This window comes from Battus philenor, unplaced genomic scaffold, assembly GCF_028537555.1.
Source record: "Battus philenor isolate CCGP_79_NKW_IND1 unplaced genomic scaffold, ilBatPhil1.0.hap1 SCAF_7, whole genome shotgun sequence".
In the NCBI taxonomy this organism is placed as follows: domain Eukaryota; kingdom Metazoa; phylum Arthropoda; class Insecta; order Lepidoptera; family Papilionidae; genus Battus; species Battus philenor.
Window position 1 is genome coordinate 1,731,069 of NW_027181737.1, and position 19,161 is coordinate 1,750,229.

A 19,161-nucleotide genomic window follows, 5' to 3' on the forward strand; every position below is an offset into this window, starting at 1 on the left:
TCTGCAAGCTCAGCTAATGGCGCCCACAAATAAGGTGGAGCGATAAACCTTTTAAGGTAGTTGGAAGATTCTGTATGTCGCTTCCAGTTGAACGTTTTGGGAATTTAAGAGTGGTACATTTGTTCAGCCATATTGATGATGGTGAAATGTGAAGTTAAGTCAAAAGACTTGGCAAACTCGTATTGTGATGAAGCGCCGGCGGCGCTGAGCGGTCAGTTTGTGAGTCGCGCGGATCGGTTTTTACTTACTCTTGGAATTTCATGTGCGACTGCAGTTAAACGGCCTTCGGGCCGCGAGGAACGAATCGATTATTCACGAGCCGAGCGCTTTCGGAGAACCGGTCGCGGATTCCTCGTCTAGTTTGGTCCACTGGTTGTAGGTCTCGCTAGAGGTCGCCTACCTACCTAGCTCTACAATCTATGTCAGTACAACAGTGTGTTACGTTGTTGAGCAATGGATTTGGGTATCGTGGTTGTGATGTATATATTATACTAGCTGATCCCGCAAACGTTGTTTTGCAAAAAAAATTGATATTTTAATTTACAAATAAAAAATAAGGGTTGATCGTGAAAATTTATGGTTGTATGTATTCTTGTACGCTGTATCATAAAAAACAAAAAATTTCGTTAAAAAAAAAAAAAATTAAGTGTGAACAACCTTTATCACTTAGGGGTATAGAAAATAGATAGTAGCCGATTCGCAGACCTACTGAATACGCATATTAAATTTGGTAAAAATCAGTCAAGCCGTTTCAGAGGAGTTCAAGTTCGAACACCGTGACACGAGAATTTTATATATTAGATATTTGATACACGAATTCCTATCCTTATTTCTTTTAACTATTTTGTAAAAAAAGTAGTCTATCTTCTTAATACTCAAACGACTAGTGAATTTAGTTAGATTAACAAACATATGACGGTTGTACATGTGTACTACAATAACATTACAACACAATCCATTCGTAACAATATAACGATGTCTTCAGGGATCCGAAAGCTCCGGCTGATCTAGTGACAATTCTCTGTCTGTGAAAATTTATTTAATTTTAACAAAATACGTGTCTACCCTAAACTAAAAAAATGCTTAGCAAAATTTATGTTTACTCCAGAAAATACTGTTTTAAAATGCAGTTTTCCGTGCATATATAGTATATCAGAATTTTGTTCTACATTAAATTTGTTTTTCAAAATCATACAAATTTTGTTATGAAATCTAACAAATTATTATTGTACATGTAATAAAAAGGATGACAATAATGTAAATTTATAATACACAAGCATACATAAGTCGACTAGTTTAATCAAAAATTTTAGTGATGTTTTAGTAAAATGGCGGACCTATACATTCATGCAGGTCGTAAACGAATCAAATGATAGACTTTATGAAATCTATTCATCTAGAGAGGAAGATAATAGGGAACGTGTGGCTTTAAGTTGAAGGATGCTATTATAGGCTCAATCTGATACTATTTTTTTTTAAATCGGACTCTTTTGACATTCTTTGCATGGCGAACACATATGGACACCTATACAGTGAGGTAATTTATCTTAAACGTGGTTTTACATTTTGGGCCTCATTGGAAAACTCAGAGTCACTCAACTAGGCATAAAGACTTATGCTCGAGATTTTTCTAAGCGATCGAATCAGAAATGAGATCCGTGGACGAACCAAAGTAACCAATAGGGTATGAAAGTCGAAGTGGCAGTAGATAGGTCACGTGACATGCTGAACAGGTGGCCGAATGGGCACAGGTTCTGGAGTGGAGACGATTTTTTTTTGACCCCCGCTATTGGGGACCTCTCCTTCCACCCTCTATTTAATTGGGAACGGGGTTTTGTATTTCTTAATAATTTTTATTTACGTTCTCGTCTTCCATAGTACACAATATCTTTTTTCCTCCTTCTATCATTCTACAATTCCATCTTCCTTTCTCAATCATTCCATTCCTTTCGTACATCCTCAAACACTTCAGTTATCCATTTCTATTACAGTATCATAGTTTTAATTATTTTCTAGTGTACATCAATTTTATCACGGATTTATTTTACAATTTTTTTTTTTTTTTTTATGTAGTGGAGACGATGGTCCGGCAAGTATAGCGTAGGTTGTCCATCCACTAGATGGATACAGGCGGCCGAACGACAGGTCGCTTCCAATCGATCGTATTAAATAATCAATGTCAAGATATGGACGCCCTGCGGCTGAAAGTAGTGCAGTGATGTTGCCTAATTTGAAGATGTAACGGAAAACGTATTTGAATTTTCCCTGTCAAAAGGTAATAAGATGAACAAAGCGGATAACAAATGCAGCGTGAAGGTAATTGAATCGAAGTTACGCGTAATCAATTTGACGCGAAATAATTCGCGACGGAACCGTCTCGACGCAACCCGCGCCCTTGCGGGGAAAGCGGCTACAATCGCCCGTGAATTCACAGCCGAGCAGCGCGACGAATCGCGCCGACCCATTCACTTGATTCTCCTTTTACATGAACATTTCAAAAGTAAAACAAAAATTATATACTTTATATGTGTTTTATTATTATTAGAATCGATGTTCCACAGATTTTAGCTTCCGTGTCTTTGCTGTGTGTTAAGATATACGTATTAGCATGTTACGGTGTTTAACATTGTGACAACGATGTCCGCCACGCTCTTTAACCCCTGAGCCTCGTGGATGGTGAGCATCTTTGAACCTGTCTCTGTACCCTAGCCTTGGCTAATGAAAACTTGTTTATCGGCTTAAGTGTGATTTAGATACAGGATGTTTCTCTGTTATCGGGATTTTCTCTTAAGAATAAGGACGCCTACTCAGGGACTGCACCATCTTTTTAGACAAATATGTACCCTCGTAAATCCTATTCGAAGTCCATTCTATTAGAAATCTATGAAGAAGGTCAGCTCAGGTCCAGCCGTGAACATCTTACGGCTGAGACAATAATGATAGTTATAATGCTCTATAAAAATTGCAATTTTACATAAAAACGAACATAAAGGTACACACGAATAATTTCGGAAATGTTCGTTCAAAGCAAAATCGCTGACAAACGTGCGGAATGCTTTGAAATTTTGAACATCACCCGCTTTGATGCGTCGAAAACGGCAACCGCAGTCTAAAAGTCTGCACCAAAGCGCACGGCAGCCGGCGTAATGACACAAAACATGCCTACAAGCAAAGTCAGACATTTCGTCTGTCCGCGAGCATGTCTGTATTCTATGAAAACTGACAGATTGTATTTTTATTTGTTTCTTTTAACTTCTATTTGTACGAGGTTGGTGTAGAATGATCATTCTGAAATCATCATATCAGCCGATAGGCGCCCAGTAGCACACCCCCCCCCCCCCCCAGAGGATCACAACGAAGACCGGACTTACGCTGCCAGAATCCAACGACTTTTCTCCACCAGCTCGTGGTCGCCAGTCACTCTGATATATGACACGTCAAAGTTTTTAAATATTGAATTGTCAGAGGCCAACATATAGCAAGCTAATACTTACCTAGCCATATAAGAATGCCACGCGCGATACAAGGTATCGGGACGCAAGGCGCTACACCCTGAAACAGCATTACGTGACCATAAGAGATAGAAACTAAGACGTCGTTCCATATTCACTCTTAGCAGGGGTAGTGGATAATGAACACTAGCGCGCCAAGCCGCGGGGTCGACATACCATAGGACACCTTTCGAAACTCACCGACATAAACAAACTGCGAAAACTCATCAAGACATCTTTCCATCTCACACAACTACTAAGCGGGCGCGGGTACTGCAAGCAGTACCTGCACCGTTTTAAAATAATCGATAATGAGACTTGCCCATGTGACGACTCCACAGTACACACTTTTGATCACTTACTCAGACACTGCTCCCGATTCGCATCCAAAAGATGTAACCACGTGGCCTTATGTGAAAACCTTAATATACCTCCGTTTAACTTACCGGACCTTCTCAAGAAAAAATCTACAGCAGAATCTTTTGATGAGTTGTCCCGGCATATTGTCCTAAATCTCAAGGCATTTAACGGTCTGTAGCGCTTGGGCAGCGACTTGAAATAAAATAATGTACCAACTAATATATAATTGAGTAAAACTTGCAAATTTGATTGTTAATATGTATAAATTTTAGCTGTATTTACCCATAAGAGAAAATTGTTTAAGAAAAAATGTAAAAAATTATAAAACGCTGTCGTGCCTCGCAGCTGGGAGAAGATAGATCTGTATCAAATAGCGGCAACCCTCCCCTGTCTGCGTTTAGTTTAAGTGAAAAATAAATATTGTAAAAAAAAACACTAGCGATACAAATTAGAATTAAAAAAAAAAGCAAGCCGCAAGCGTGACTATTCGAGACCGCATCGAGTTAGAGAGTCGGCGCCGCGCACATCTGATCTTAGGTGACACGCCGGGACTGCGAGGTCCTTAAGGAGATTGCACACAAGACACTAACACAGTTTTAATACATGGTGTAACTCAAAATGTGATATAAAATGTTATAAAAATGTAAACGAAAAGAAATAAAGATAAAATGTAACATGTTATGAGGGAGGAATGAAAGGTCACAGAGTAAAAGGGAAAGATAGCAGAAATGTGGCATGAAAGAATAGATTGAAAGAATATGTGAAGAACGAAAGGAGAGAATGGAAATAATAAATAACTATGTGAAAAAATAAATTGCCCGTAAAGTCCCTGTCCCACTAAAGATAGGGGTACGAGAGGCGCCAATAGCGGGGGCCATAAAAAAAAATACATGGTGATTGATTTTTGGTGCAAATATTTATAATGAAGAAATAAATAGCATCAATGATATCAGATATAATACATAACGTAATGATAATATAGTAAAATGGCGTTTTAAAAATTCGGATTGCTACATATTAAAATTAATAATTGCTTACTATCTGCCTTCAGACATTGTACTGCCAGAAGTTTTGTCTGTCGAATTTGAAATGATCACATAAACTAATATAACATATTATAATGTAATTGTAAAATATACAGATTCATAAAAAATTGGAGTAATAGTTTTAATAGCTTTTTTGCTGACAAATGAGCTGTACATTCACCGCTTTTAAAACTTTTATTAGGTGTATCCAATATCATACTGTATATTTTATTTTATTAAACTTATAATTTTCAATGCAACTGTGTAAGTATAGTTTTACAATAAACCCTCTCGTGAACGTAAAAAGGTTTTTAAAAAGTTGGTTAAAAAAATCTGTAAAGTACTACTTGGGAATTGTATATATGTTATCCCTAGAACGTGTATTGCTAGACGTAGGCTTCCCCGGAGATTCCCAACAGGAGAGGTTGGAAGCCGGCTGCATTCAGCGTCTTCTGGAAACCGCAACAAGCTCGTCTGTACTTGTAGATTGACATCTTTCTTGCCTTTCCGTAACCCGTGGAACACAGTATCTAAAGGCCCAGACGACCAGCTTGAAATTGAATTGATGTGATTACCGTACAAAGGGTATTAATAAAAGAAATCAAAAAATAAATATTTAATGGAATCAGGCGTTACTTTGCGGAAGTCCACCCTAAGTAAGAAAAAAAACAATATTTAGCCACTTCACGTAGTCGTGCAACAAAGTGCACCGCCAGCCCGCTGATAAATGCGTATGCGGCAAACAATGCGAATCACACAACCGCCACCGCCAAATTACTCAACACGTGTTTTTCGACTTTTCGATTGACTCTGGGTTTGGCACTAATCGGTGTAACATAACTCCTGAAGATGCCCCGTGGAGGGGTGAAATGGCTAAATATTGGTCCTTTTCTTACTTAATCATAAAATAAGTTTTTCTGTACAGAGCTTTTGTAACCTTAATAGCTGAAATGAAAAGGATGACGTCATAGGGGAGTTTATTTTGTTCCATCAAACATTATTTGACGTACTCGAGTGATTAAATACATTTTAGTACGAATGCTATAAGTCCACCATACATAAGTTGACGGTAAATGAGTAATATGTTCACCCCCCCTCCCCCCCTTTAAAGCTTTTACATTTATATGCAGTCATACTGTGTAAAAACACGCTATGTAAAACAGTATAAAAAGACTGTCCGCGATCGTGTTTAAGCACCCTTACACCAGAGAACACTCGTTGAATTAATGGCCATAAGGCCGGCGGCGTTTCGACAAAACGACACAAACATTCGGCGCGACCTTGAGCGGCCCGCGGCGAACAATGCCCGCCTCGCTTTGTTTATGGCCACACACGATCGTCGACTTTTCTGCTTAATTGCGCATCCATACCGAAATACTTTTGAATTTAGTTTGTAAACAGTGACGACTTATGGCTCAGAGTCGTGCTCTCTCGCTCTAGACCACGGGGAAAGCTTTGAGATTGATTCACGATTCAGGAGATTCAGAAACGAACGAAAGTAAACCGATATGGATGACCGGGTTGGCTAGTGTAAGAGTAGAAATGGAAGAAGGCGGGGTCACTTTACTCGCAGATAATTATGAATGATGAAAGTACATTTGTAAATGATGCTAAGTGAACAGTAATATAAATAAATAAAATAAATAATAAATATCTATTATTTCTTATCATCTTTTACGTGATATTGTTTACGTAAACAATGTACTGCATTCTCCAAGTGTAAACTTTTAATTGGCCTTCTGTTTTTATTATAAATATGTGTATGTAATACATTTCACAATCAACTCGTTAATGTAACTTTAGTTTGTAATAATTTTTTTTATATATCGTCGTTGTTTCATTCCAGACGCCCACTGCAAAGCGTCGACATTTCCCAAAGATATCTATGAAGGATATACCATAATCGCTTCGTTTAGCACAGGGCTTCTTAAACTATGGGTCGCGACCCCAAATGGGGTCGCGTGGCAAAATTCTGGGGTCGAGAAATTTTAATGTCAAATATTTATATATATAATTTCATAACATCACTAGAATTGGCGGAATACAGTGGACTTGCAGCGTCTAGACACGCGAATTGGTGGAAGTTTTTAAACTGATATAAAGACAATTTTATAATTTTTTGTGCAATTTTTAATTTCAGATTTTTGTATGTTTCAAAACGAATTCTAAAACTATATATTTTCATATGTATATGTATATTCTTACCTAATAAAAAAATCATCGAAAAAAAATATTAATTTACTTTTCTTTTATATTTGTATGGGGTGGTCAAGAAACTCGCAATCATGAATGTGGTCGTGAATGACAAGTTTAAGAAGCCCTGGTTTAGCAGATTGGTATTCGATCGCAGCTTGGTATTATGGTACGCAGAGGATGCTGCTGCCCATCCTCTAGAAACTTGTTACCGAGCAGTTGCAATTCTATATAATTAATACACTAAGTGTGAATTATGAGATTTTATCCTGGGAATCGAACACATATCTAGTCAACACAAGTCGAGTCTTTTGACATATACATGACGTTTAAATACAGGTGTTAAAGCGTTTTCTTACTATATTGCCATAAAATAATTAGTTTTCAATATTCGGATTATCACATGTTAGAAATTAATAATTGTTTACCACTTATCCCTACAGAACTTGTACTGCCAGAAGGTATCGCATGTCGTATTCAAACAGAAGAATTAATTAAATTAATGTATATATATTTCAGAATGATCACTTTAGGGTGAATGGAAATAGGTGTAAAAAAATTTTAAGCTTATTTTTACATCACCCTATAACCAATCACCCTGTATAGCAGTAAGTTTTATATAATCAACGAAATTAATTAGAATGCTTTTGTCACAGTCTCGTGTTCGAGCAATTTATATATTTCATTATACTCACAGATTTTTTATCTGTTATTGTAGCAATCAGATTCTCGAGGAAGCGTTACATATTTCGTGCTTATCTGCAAATTTGTTTTATTCATTTGCGTTTATTTACAGACAGGTGACGATAACGTGCGTCAAGGCATTGTGGTCGCTATATCTATGCAGTAGAGTTAATAATGGCATGAGTGCGAATGTTTCCTTGGGATGTTTGTTTTTAGATGATGCTATCTGATAAGAATGAGTGCACGGTGCGACGTGTGTGATAAATATGGCGCCCGGTGTTTAAAACAACTGCATTATAATACATTTAAGTGTACGAAAAATATTAATACTTATTGACAAAGGTAGATAAAAATAACTACTTTCCTATGTAAGAAGTTATCTATTAACGCTTAGTTATTAAATTAAACTAAATACACAAACAATTTACAGCTTTCTTAACAGAAGAACGCTGTACGCGACACCAACGCCCTCTTTTATAAGCGATGTCCTCACTACTCCTACCAAAATTGCTTTATATTTCTAACAATCACGTTAACAATAATTTGTCAAAATACACTTGCTGTACTAAATAATTTCAATATTTTTAAATTGCTAATCAGAAATGAGATTGGTTGAAGTACCTAGGTCTGTTTTAACTAATGTTAATTTGTATCGCTATGGTGTTTTTCTTGCAATATGTTTTTTGTTTACTGAGCGCTGGAAATTGGGAGAGGATTGCTGCAATTAGCTACGGATCTTTCTTCTTCATTCAAAATATCTTCAAGTAGGCATTCAAATGCGCTTTCGAATCGTCAATTAATAAACATTATAAGTGGTAAGGTACCACCGGCTCCATAGCTCCCTTGAGATGGCCAGAAACGTTTTTTTTTACTTATTAACCATGTAAATGTCCAAGTTGCACACATTTCGATCAACTTAAAACTCTTTGATGCTATAATGAGATGTATTTTATAATTTACTTAAAAAGAGGGAGAAGGTCTAAGATACTTTATGGAACTTTAATATATATACGTGTAATTAGGCCTTATAGGATTTGTTAACTGTTTGAAGGCAAATTTTAGGCGTTACGACGTTTAACTTTTATTTATACAGTGTCTGTCACTATCTTTCAAAAAGGTTTTCAAATTATGTCTGCACTTCAAAGTCAATAGAAGATCCAATCTATCGTATGTAGAATAAAGATACTCTGAATTGTAGTTAAAAGTGACCTTAGCGTTAGGTCTATTTGTAAGATCTACGTTCATACGGCGTATTCGTGTTTTACGTGATTTTACGCTTACAAGGTTACGATCACACGGAAGTTAGTAAGAAGTTTTTGTCGTGAATTAATTACAATAATTAATATGCTTGGTTTTTCTGCTATCACAATCTAAATGACGGTTAATTTTTAATGTTGCCATTATCTACAGAGTATATATGTATATATATATATGTACTAGGACGATAAGCAATGAGTTGTATGTATACACAGTTTGCAAATTGTCTGAAGGACATTGAACAACAATTGTTTTAATACGAATAACATTACAGTGGGTACTTTAGTTCCTGAAAGTGTGTGCAAATGTTAAATATTTATTGAAGGTAGAAGAATGGAATGGAAAGAAAGTACTAAAAATTTTAAAGATAGCCTTAAAATAAACATCGATAAGACGAAACTGATGTTTAATATCCATGTAGTGCCTGCTCAAGTAGTAGTCGGAGGTGCTACGCTCGGAGTTGTAGACGACTATATATACCCGGGACAAACCGTCCAGCTTGGTGAGTCCAGCTTTGAGAAAGAGATCACTTGCCGAATCCAAATCTAATGGGCAGCGTTCGGGAACGAGAGGTGGTCGCTTACGATGGACTTCATAAGAAAACTCTGAGATGCTCGAAGTTTCGCTGCGAGATCAGAGAGAAGATATAGATGTATCTCGAATAATTTCTCGTCTGAAGTTGCAGGTTGCTTGGCACATCGCTCGTGCAAACGATGACCGTTGTGGACTAAACGTTCTCGTGTGGCGACCAAGAGCCAGTAGATTCTGTTGGGGTAAAGCTACCCACTAGGAAGACTGATGACGTGGATATGGTAGCGGAAAGTCGCTGAACGCAAGCAGTGCAAGGCTGGTCAACATGGCGATCTGTGGGGAAGGTCTATACTGTACAGTGGGTGTTTATCAGATAGCTATAGTTAAAAGAAGAAGAAGAACAGTATTTATCCATATGTATACATGGAAAGGTTAATGGGGCATACTAAGTGCTGTCTGTTTTCTTTATATATTTGTCAAGAGTTAACTAAATACTCCTTTGTGGGCATCTCAGTAAATGCTTTGTCTTTGTTGTTTATAGTCTCATATAATATCGCTTATGGAATTTCGAATTAAAAAATCTGGACAGATAACATTCGGAAGTAGTTTGGTTGTCCCGAGCGACAAAACAACTTATCACCGACAGTTAAATAAACGTAAAAATAATTAAAAAATGCTAAATGATTCATTTGTAAATAATTTACTCGGAATGTGTTTGAACAAGTGTCGAAGGTGGTATGCGAAGAGAAAGCGTATGCTAATGGTTTAATAAATGTATTTGAACAGTGGTAGAGTGAATGGCTGAAGATGTAGAGGTCGTTCGGCCTTGCTTTGGCGAATTAGGTGAAGGCTTTCAAGGTATCGGCTTTGGACCTGCAGAACAGGACCAAGCAACAGTCTCTATGACCATCCATTCCTGCTAAGATCACACGCTAAGAATATTCACCGAAGTATGAAAATTTTCCACAGGCACTCCCAGACAAATTTTTCGCCAAACTTCTCTGATACTAAGTTAAACGTTTGGTTAGCGGCGTCATCTAAATCAGTTAGAGAATTTTTCCATAGATTGTCCAAGGTAATATCGCGACAACACTGCTTACTATTTTCGTATCGAAATAGTAGTATGATGATGATGATTTACCCTTAGAACAGCATGCTGGAAAAATGTGACAAAAGACATATGTAAAGGATTATTTTAATTGCACATGAACTGGATCTAATGAGCCAAAACACGACGATCTTTTGACACCACTATTTGTTTTTTTTTCGTTCCCCTATCTTAAATCTAAGGCAGGGACTTTTGTTTGAATTAATTTTGATTTTCTATTGCGTTTCATGCTCTACATTTTCTTGTATACTCTATCCTTTCATTTTCTATTTTTCCACAAATCATCGTTTTTCCTTTCCCGCAATAATATTACAATATAGTTCACTATTACTTATAGCGATACGCTTTGAATATTCGAACCGTGAAGATGAAGAGCAGTGGAATGCGATGCACAATTTTACGTTTTGCATAACGCTCGTGCGAGGCAGCCGGCGCACGCGTCGCCTTAAGCCCCCCAACACCCGCGTACAAGCCCTCCGTTCTCTTCGCACACATTTACACCCCAGCGCCCCTAGAGCACGTTGGCTCGCGTGCGTTGGTCGGGTGCAAAGTGGTTTCGCAAATGGCGGAATGCGGCGGCACCGTGACGGTCGCGGCGTGGTTCAATACGCCGACTCCTTTCTTACACTTAGCAGTAGATTACTCGTGCCAAACTATTAGTATGCTCTGAACGCTGAATTGAGTCGCAACTTCAAATTATACGTTTAATCGATACGACGATGCGTGTTATTATCTACCTATGAGCCGATAGACGCCCGGTGCACATACGCGTCCTCTAAATATCGCCACGTTGACCACTCTTGCACTACCCGCATCCAGAGACCTCGACGATGTCATAGGTTCAATTCACATTAAGTGAGGGCGGGCATCTACTGAACATATATTGATGATCTGATATATTGGTGATCGCTACTCAACATAGCTTCATGTATATATGTGTCCAAAAGGGTTTTTCGTTTACAGCAGTAGAATTAAAAAAAAACTGATATATCAGCGAAGTGGCAGTGACAGATGGCCAATGGCTTCATAAGTTTCTGGGGTGGAGACCACGGTAGACGTTTACGCATTTTATGGTCAGACGATATTAAGGTTGACAGGAGACGTTGAATACATGGTACTTCCTACCGCTGTTATTGGAAATTTATACTGGAGACTTAAGTCCAGCTGTGGGCGCGAGCCAGTCCTACCTCCCCCCCCCCCACAAAAAAAATAATGATGATTATTAACCAGTTCAGGATTTAGCATCTGTTGGTGTACAAAACCTTGTATACGTATGTAATTATGCCTTTATATTATACATTACTTAATATAAGGTTTTTAATTTGCATTAATTCTGGAAAAACAGCTGCTTATTATATCCAACATCTTTCAAGTTCACCTCTATAGTTTTTCATACAAAGTGTCGCCATCTTGCAGTGAATGGATATAAAACTATTACAACATAGTTCGTTGAAGTAGCATAGATGGCGCTGTATCAATCTCTTGACTTCGGGGTTCATTTAACACTCAACTACGTTTATGCAAAAAAAAAATTCGTTTGAATTTATATAAACCAATTGATTTATTACGATTTAAAATATATAAAAATCAAATTAATTAAGTTTTGAACGATAAAATCGACGTGTCCTTAGGGACTGACCGTGTGGGATAAGGATGTTAAAAGTACGCAATAATTTGTATAGATGGCGCAATATTCGCGTAATAGATATTGATGAACCATCTATGGGAGTAATTTAATTTTACACGAAGGTTCAACGATGCGATCCAATAGCTCAGAGGGCCTACCAATCCCGTTAAATAGTAGTATGTAATGTTCCACGAGTGGAGACATCTTTCGGGAATCCCCGAGCTCTTATTAAACTATCTAATAGATTCAGGCGTTAATTTACGGAAGTCTATCCTAAGTAAGAAAGGAACTAATATATAGCTACTTCCACTATGCAGCAGTAGTCGTGCAATAAAGTGCACCGCCCGCCAGCCCGCTGATAAATGCGCGTGCGGTAAACCATGCGAAACAGCTACCATCGTAATTCACTCAACACGTGTTTCACCCCTTCGCGGGGTAATCCTCAGGAGTAATGTTACACTGACCAGAGCCAAACTGGTGTGTTTCTTACTTATTAAACCACTTGAAATAATTCTCTATCGCCAAATGGCATAGACCTTCTATGTGGAGTAAATATTTTTTTCATTTAGCTTTTATTTTATAATCTATGTCCGTATTTACTACTCTCTTGTATATGTTTTTGATTTGCTCTATTTTTATTGTTTTTTCTTTGATTGTTAATTATCAATTACTATTTATACATTGCTCGTACGTTTTATTCTTGGTATTTTTTCTTATCTTTATATCTAAACTTATTTATTAATTCTATCTACAACTTTGTTTACAATTTATATGCGTGCCATCTGTTATCGAGGCAAGCTGTTCGTCTCCATAGTTCTAAACGTCTATTTTCTCTTCACAATTTTTGCTTATTCTATACCTGAGAGCTTTGCTACCTTAAAAGGTCTTAGACTTGGCATCCTCTGCTCCTTGCCATCTCGAACCCGCGGATACTGCAAATGGCACTTGAGCAGCAGTGGCATTTAGGTCTTATATTTTTTTTCCACGTGAAACATATTTAGTAGTAAACCTTATGGGTCCTACACATGAAGTAGAGTAAGAATTAAGAGATTATTAAAAAATCGTTATCTTGTTGTAACACCGTTGAGTTGCGCTCGACACCTGCGTAAACAAAATTACAATTACAAAAATTCACTTCAAACTTAAAAAAAAATACAAAAATTAGAACGAATTCTTTTCTTAAGAAAACCTTTTCGAAGGTTTATATAAGTGTTATCGATAGTTTGGCTTTGGTAACTTCGTATGTCCTTTGTAGTCATCCAAAGAGTCCCATAAATCAACGTCAAAATAATATCTGATTGATAGGACAAGTTGCGAAACCCAAATAATGAAAAAAAAATATATATATCACATTTTTTGTAAAAAGTTAATCAATTTTATGCACTCTAATTTCTTATTGCGTAGCTGTGACTATTAATCCATGCGCTTTCATTTTTTTTACACTTTTTTGTTACCTACAGTAACCCTTCTGTAAAGTGACAAAAATTTATAAAGTATTGCAAAAAAAATGGTCTGTTTTTGTCAATCCATGTAATGGAGGGTCTAACCACTAGTTGCTCTATCACCAGATTATATTTGAAGTTGATTTATGGGACATTATGTATATGTCATACGTATTTGCTGTTCTACCATTTTATATAGCAATAATATCCTAATATGAACTCCAAATTCTATATAACTTTAGTAATATAGTGTAAGATCAAAATGATCAGACCAAATTATTATCGAGATATTATAATCTGTTGAACACGAGACGCTTCGCTAATGACGCAGTGTCCCGAATACATTGGGCATGCGCATATCCCTTGACGTGGGTCAATACGCATGATCAGGTCGGCTCACGGGGTATATAAACCCGGTCGCGATCCCAACTCGTTCATTTGCGCTCCGGCCTCATCCGGGACTCCTACCTGCCTCCGGAGCCATGGCCCGCCGCCGCCCTGCCGCCATCATGGGTAAGTACTTCTCCTATTCCTGCATATTGTCCCTTTGTATCATTTTATATCTTATCCGTGGTGTCCTTCAACTTCATCTAAGAAAAATCAATAACAAATTCGTTAATTTCCTTGTGATCTCCTTCAGAGAGCTGAATATAGTGGTAGAGAGATTATTTCCAAAGCCGCATTATCACCTTACAATCCGGTACCGGTGTTATATGATTTTATAATTACTATACAAAGATTTTTCTTTGTTCCTATACCCCGTATTAATTTTTCGCAATATTTTTTTTTAATTTACATGTAGATAGCCTAAAATATCCAAATCAATTTATTTTGAATAGACATTCCCGAAGTTCAACTCGCCCGTTCTATAAAATTTTATTACACAATTGTTAGTTTATAAAGTCGATATAAAAGCACATGCACTTAAAAAGACATAGGCTTTTATTGTTTTAATTTCTGACTTAAATTTCATTATCTGACGCGGTAACACTATAAGAAGTGACTTTACTTTTTGTGTAGTCGATATATTGAGTTTTTCAAAATTAATTAGTTCGCCAATACATATCTCCTATATATAAAAATTGTTACAATGTTGGTTAGTGAAAACCCTGAAATTACATAACCTATCTTTATTAAATTATTTCTTTTTTGTTAAACCCACATACAAGTTAAATAAAGAATAACACTTTTATTAAATAGAGGTTGTTTATTATAATTATAAATGCTTTTTCAATTACACTCGTAAATCAATATCAGCTTAGCCGAGCTAATCGCAAAGTTCAGGGCTCGTTGACTGAGCATGCGCAATGCCCCATTGCGACTATCGATCCTTACCCTCCCTGCACGCCCACATGCCCGCCCACAACATTGCCGCGCACACGTTTCTTTGTTCGACAATTAAGATAGGAAATGAGTGAGCAATATTTGTTTTAATCTTAATTCATTTTAAATATTTGGAACCGCGTTTAAATAATTATTAATCAAGTACTTTATTTATCTAAACAAGCACAGTCCAATTTCTAAATCAATTTGGATGCCTTTTTAGCATGCCATAATAATAATCATTACAATTTTCTCAATTAAAAAATGCCGCGGATGATCCGGCAAATGTCAATAAACTTCTTGTCAAACAATACAAATTGTAAATGTTTTAAAAGCTACAAAAAAAGGGAATATTTATTTAGTAGTCTCGCATCGATACCAATCAATAATCGAAAATTCGTAAGCCTTGGGTGGGCGTCGCTTTGCGCATGCTCAGTAGACATCTGGACTTAGCATGCGCAATGTATTATTTGTAGATTTGTTAGATTAGTTTGGTACCCTACTGATATTTCTTTATAGCCGAATGCTTGTAATCGCAAACTGATAATCACGATGGCAGGTCATGGATTAGATTCTTAAACGGCTTTGTGTGAATTAACATTGCATTGCTCATAAACAGTGCAAGAAACATTGCAACAGTACCTACATAGTCTAGGAATCAAGACCCTGTAGATATATTTCATTTTCTTATCAGTATTGGGCAGTTTTGGTTGATATCGTGCCGAGGTTCGCTCTTTTAAGGCACCCCCAAATAATAATCTAAACTTAATTCAAGTGACAGTACATGTCGCTTCACATTTGGCGCTCCATATGGCGCTTTCTTAGGCAATCAATGTATATATAACGTAACCTCAAGTAACTGAGAAAAGCGGTTTTGATTAAGCGTCTTTCGCGCTGCTTCCTCAAATCAAGCAAAATTATGTACTTAAGACAGCATTATCCTAGCAAAAGAAACATAACATGGCTTATAAAACACTCTTTATTTACTCATGAATTTATTAACGCAATTAATTAAATATATTACCTTCTTTTACGATCTACGACCCATTCTGATGTCCTTTGAATTTTAAATACGTTATACCATGTGTATTGTAATTCGAAATTGCTTCACTATTAACTAAACTCGTATTGTATTTGAGTATTTATATGAATAATCTGTATTAATTGATAATACCAAATCCGCCATCTTGCTGTAAATTGCTCTGAGTCTGGCGAGAGATTGAGCATATGGGCAAGGCAAGTCGAGTCGCCAACATATGCTATCTTAACTTGGTGCGCTATTTTTATATATATTGAAAAAAATACTAATTATAAATTTCTCTCTAATATTTATTTGTCGATCTAATTATTATATTTATAATATTTAAAAATGGAATCCTTTTGTTCTCTTTTAAATCCAAATCAAAAAGAAACGCCGCCCACTGTTCTACTTACTCAGCTCACTGAGCATGCGTAATTATTATCCTTACTCTGCTGACTGAGCATGTTCAATTATTTTCCTTACTCTGCATACTGAGCATGCGCAAAGCCCCATCAATAAAGTACTCAACCGTCGCATTGCTGACGCTTAGTTGTATTAGTGTGTTCCGAGCGCCACAATCTTTATTGCTATTCAATGTGATTTATATCCGGTGAAGTCTCCAGAATGCGTAAGTATGTTGCTACTTTCAAAATGTTTTATGAAAAGAGCCAAGGTGGCGGTAGATAAGGATTCCACGTCCTACAGAAAAAAAAGGTTAGTTACTTTGTTGTCTGAAAAATTATAAATCAACACGATTTTCAGAATCAGAATCCGCTCCCATTGCCTCCTCTTTACATTAAATTCCTTAATGCGCATGCGTACGGCAAAGCATAGCAACCGTTCAGCGCCATCTTTTCGATACATACATACACGTACATTTAAGCAATCTGGTGTAAAAAAAAATAATATCTATTGACTTTGCCATAATGACCGAGTACCATTTTTAAATATAAATAGCATTGTATGTGTTATCTAATTGATTTTTATCGTATAACATTATTACAATAACTTTGTGTGATACTTTGTTCTCTAAAAATTATAGATCTATGTGATTGTCCATTCTTCCCCCTTCCCCCTAATTCATGCAGCATGCGCTAAGCTTAACGAATTTATCTATCCAGCATCCCACGGGCTCCACGTTATGTCATTTGTTCTCTTTGCTATGATGAGTAAGCCCTTTCATTTTTGTAAAGTTAATTTGTGTCGTTTTACATTATTATTATACTTTTGTGTGAATCTCTGTGACAATTAAAATCAATATGATTTACTGCACTCAACCTCTCCCCTTTGAGTACTGAACATGCGCAAAGCTGTGACGTGTTGATCGATCAGCGCCACCTTTGCGGTACACGATCATTGTCTTGACCAGCATCCCCAGGGCGCCATGTTATATATTCTCTTTGCTATGATAAATCCTTCTATTTATTTTTTTAACGTTCATTTGTGTCGTATTACATAATTACTATTCTTTGTGTGAAGCTGATTCAAAATTAAAATCAATATGGTTCCCTACAATCAAATCCCCCCCCCCCCCCGTTAATTTCTTGCTGAGCATGCGCAAAGCTCTCTCGTATTAATAGTTTAGCGCCATCTTTGCGGTACACGACCATTGTCTTATCCAGCATCCCCCGGGTGCCACGTTTACACAATCTGCTCTTCAAAGTTGTTGTACCTTGACTTTACTAGAATGTGTGAGTACTTTTTATTTCTTTTTCAAATTGCGAAAACCGTTTTGTATATATTTTGTATGTTATTTATCTAGTTCATTTTTAGGTGATTCCATCTCGCTTAAAAATTATTACATTATTGTCGCTGAGTGTTGGACACGCCCTTAGCATGTCTATAGTTCGCTTTGTTCTCGAAAAATCCAATTTTTTACTGATTAGTAGGTGTGGCACTGTCACCTCCTCTCCTCTCCCATTCCTATGAAGATGCTCGTTGAGCATGCGCAATACTTCCAAACTACGTTATAACTCTCTCTGTCTCTGCAAAATATGATCATTGCCGGTTCCAGCATCATCCAGTCATAACGTCTCCACAATCTGCTCTTCAATGTTATATTACCTTGACGTCGCCATAATGTGTGAGTGCTTAACATTCATTTTTGAATTGTAATAACCGTTGTAAGTAATTTTTCTTATACATTCTCGTAGATACGAGACACGCCCTAAACAGATCGGTTGTTCGCTTTGTTCTCTAATAATTACAAATCAATATGACTCTTACCTGAAAGTGGGGTGAGCCGGGTTGACGTGTTTCTTCCCCTCCCCCTACCCCATATTTGATGTCTGAGCATGCGCAAAGTTCATAGCAATCGTGGCAACCTTTCCAAAGTACCATCATTACCATGTCATGCATCCCCCGGTTGCCACGTATATTATTGTTAAAGCTCTGTTGAGTTATTTAGTTATTTAACTTTTTCGTTCCATCTCGAAGAATAATTACAGTAAATTATATATTTGATCGAAGATACGATATTAACAGGCCTAGTGCTTGCTTTGTTCTCTAAAAATCAATAAAATTATAAGCTGATGAGCAGGTGTGGAATAGTTTATCTTGACTTTGCTATGATGTGTGAGTACATTATTTTTTATTATGAAAACATTTTTAAATAATTTCTCTGTTTCATTTTTATAACAATCCATTTCGCACAATTTACAAAACTGTTGCTGGGTGCAGGACACGCCCATAACCAACTGTTGCTCGCTTTGTTCTCTAAACTTAGATAAATTTTCTTCTGACCTGTGCGTCGAGCAATCCCCGTGGGAATGGTGGGCTCAATTGAACTATTTACCTAATTATGTAATAGATTTGTACAGCTTTAGCCGGGCTTTGTTATTTAATAAATAAAAATCAATATGATCTTTCATGGGAGATAAAGTAGGACGGACCTTACAACCCCTCCCCCTCCCTATTATGTTTCATACTGAGCATGCGCAATGATCTCTCGTTGCTCGCAGCTAGTCGCCATTGCTCAGAGAAGTGATCATTACTGCATCCAGCCTCCTCCGGCCAACATGTTACTACATTCTGCTCTTCAAAAGTTATTTTTTTGATTCTGCTCATTATTATGTTCCTTATCCCTGACTGCCACGTCTA

The 19,161-nt window shown here is 36.9% G+C and overlaps 1 protein-coding gene across 1 annotated transcript in view; it reads left to right on the plus strand.

Moving 5' to 3' along the window:
• Positions 1-19,161, plus strand: part of cdi (center divider) — a 180,237-nt gene that overhangs the window by 127,522 nt on the left and 33,554 nt on the right. The window lies entirely within an intron of this gene.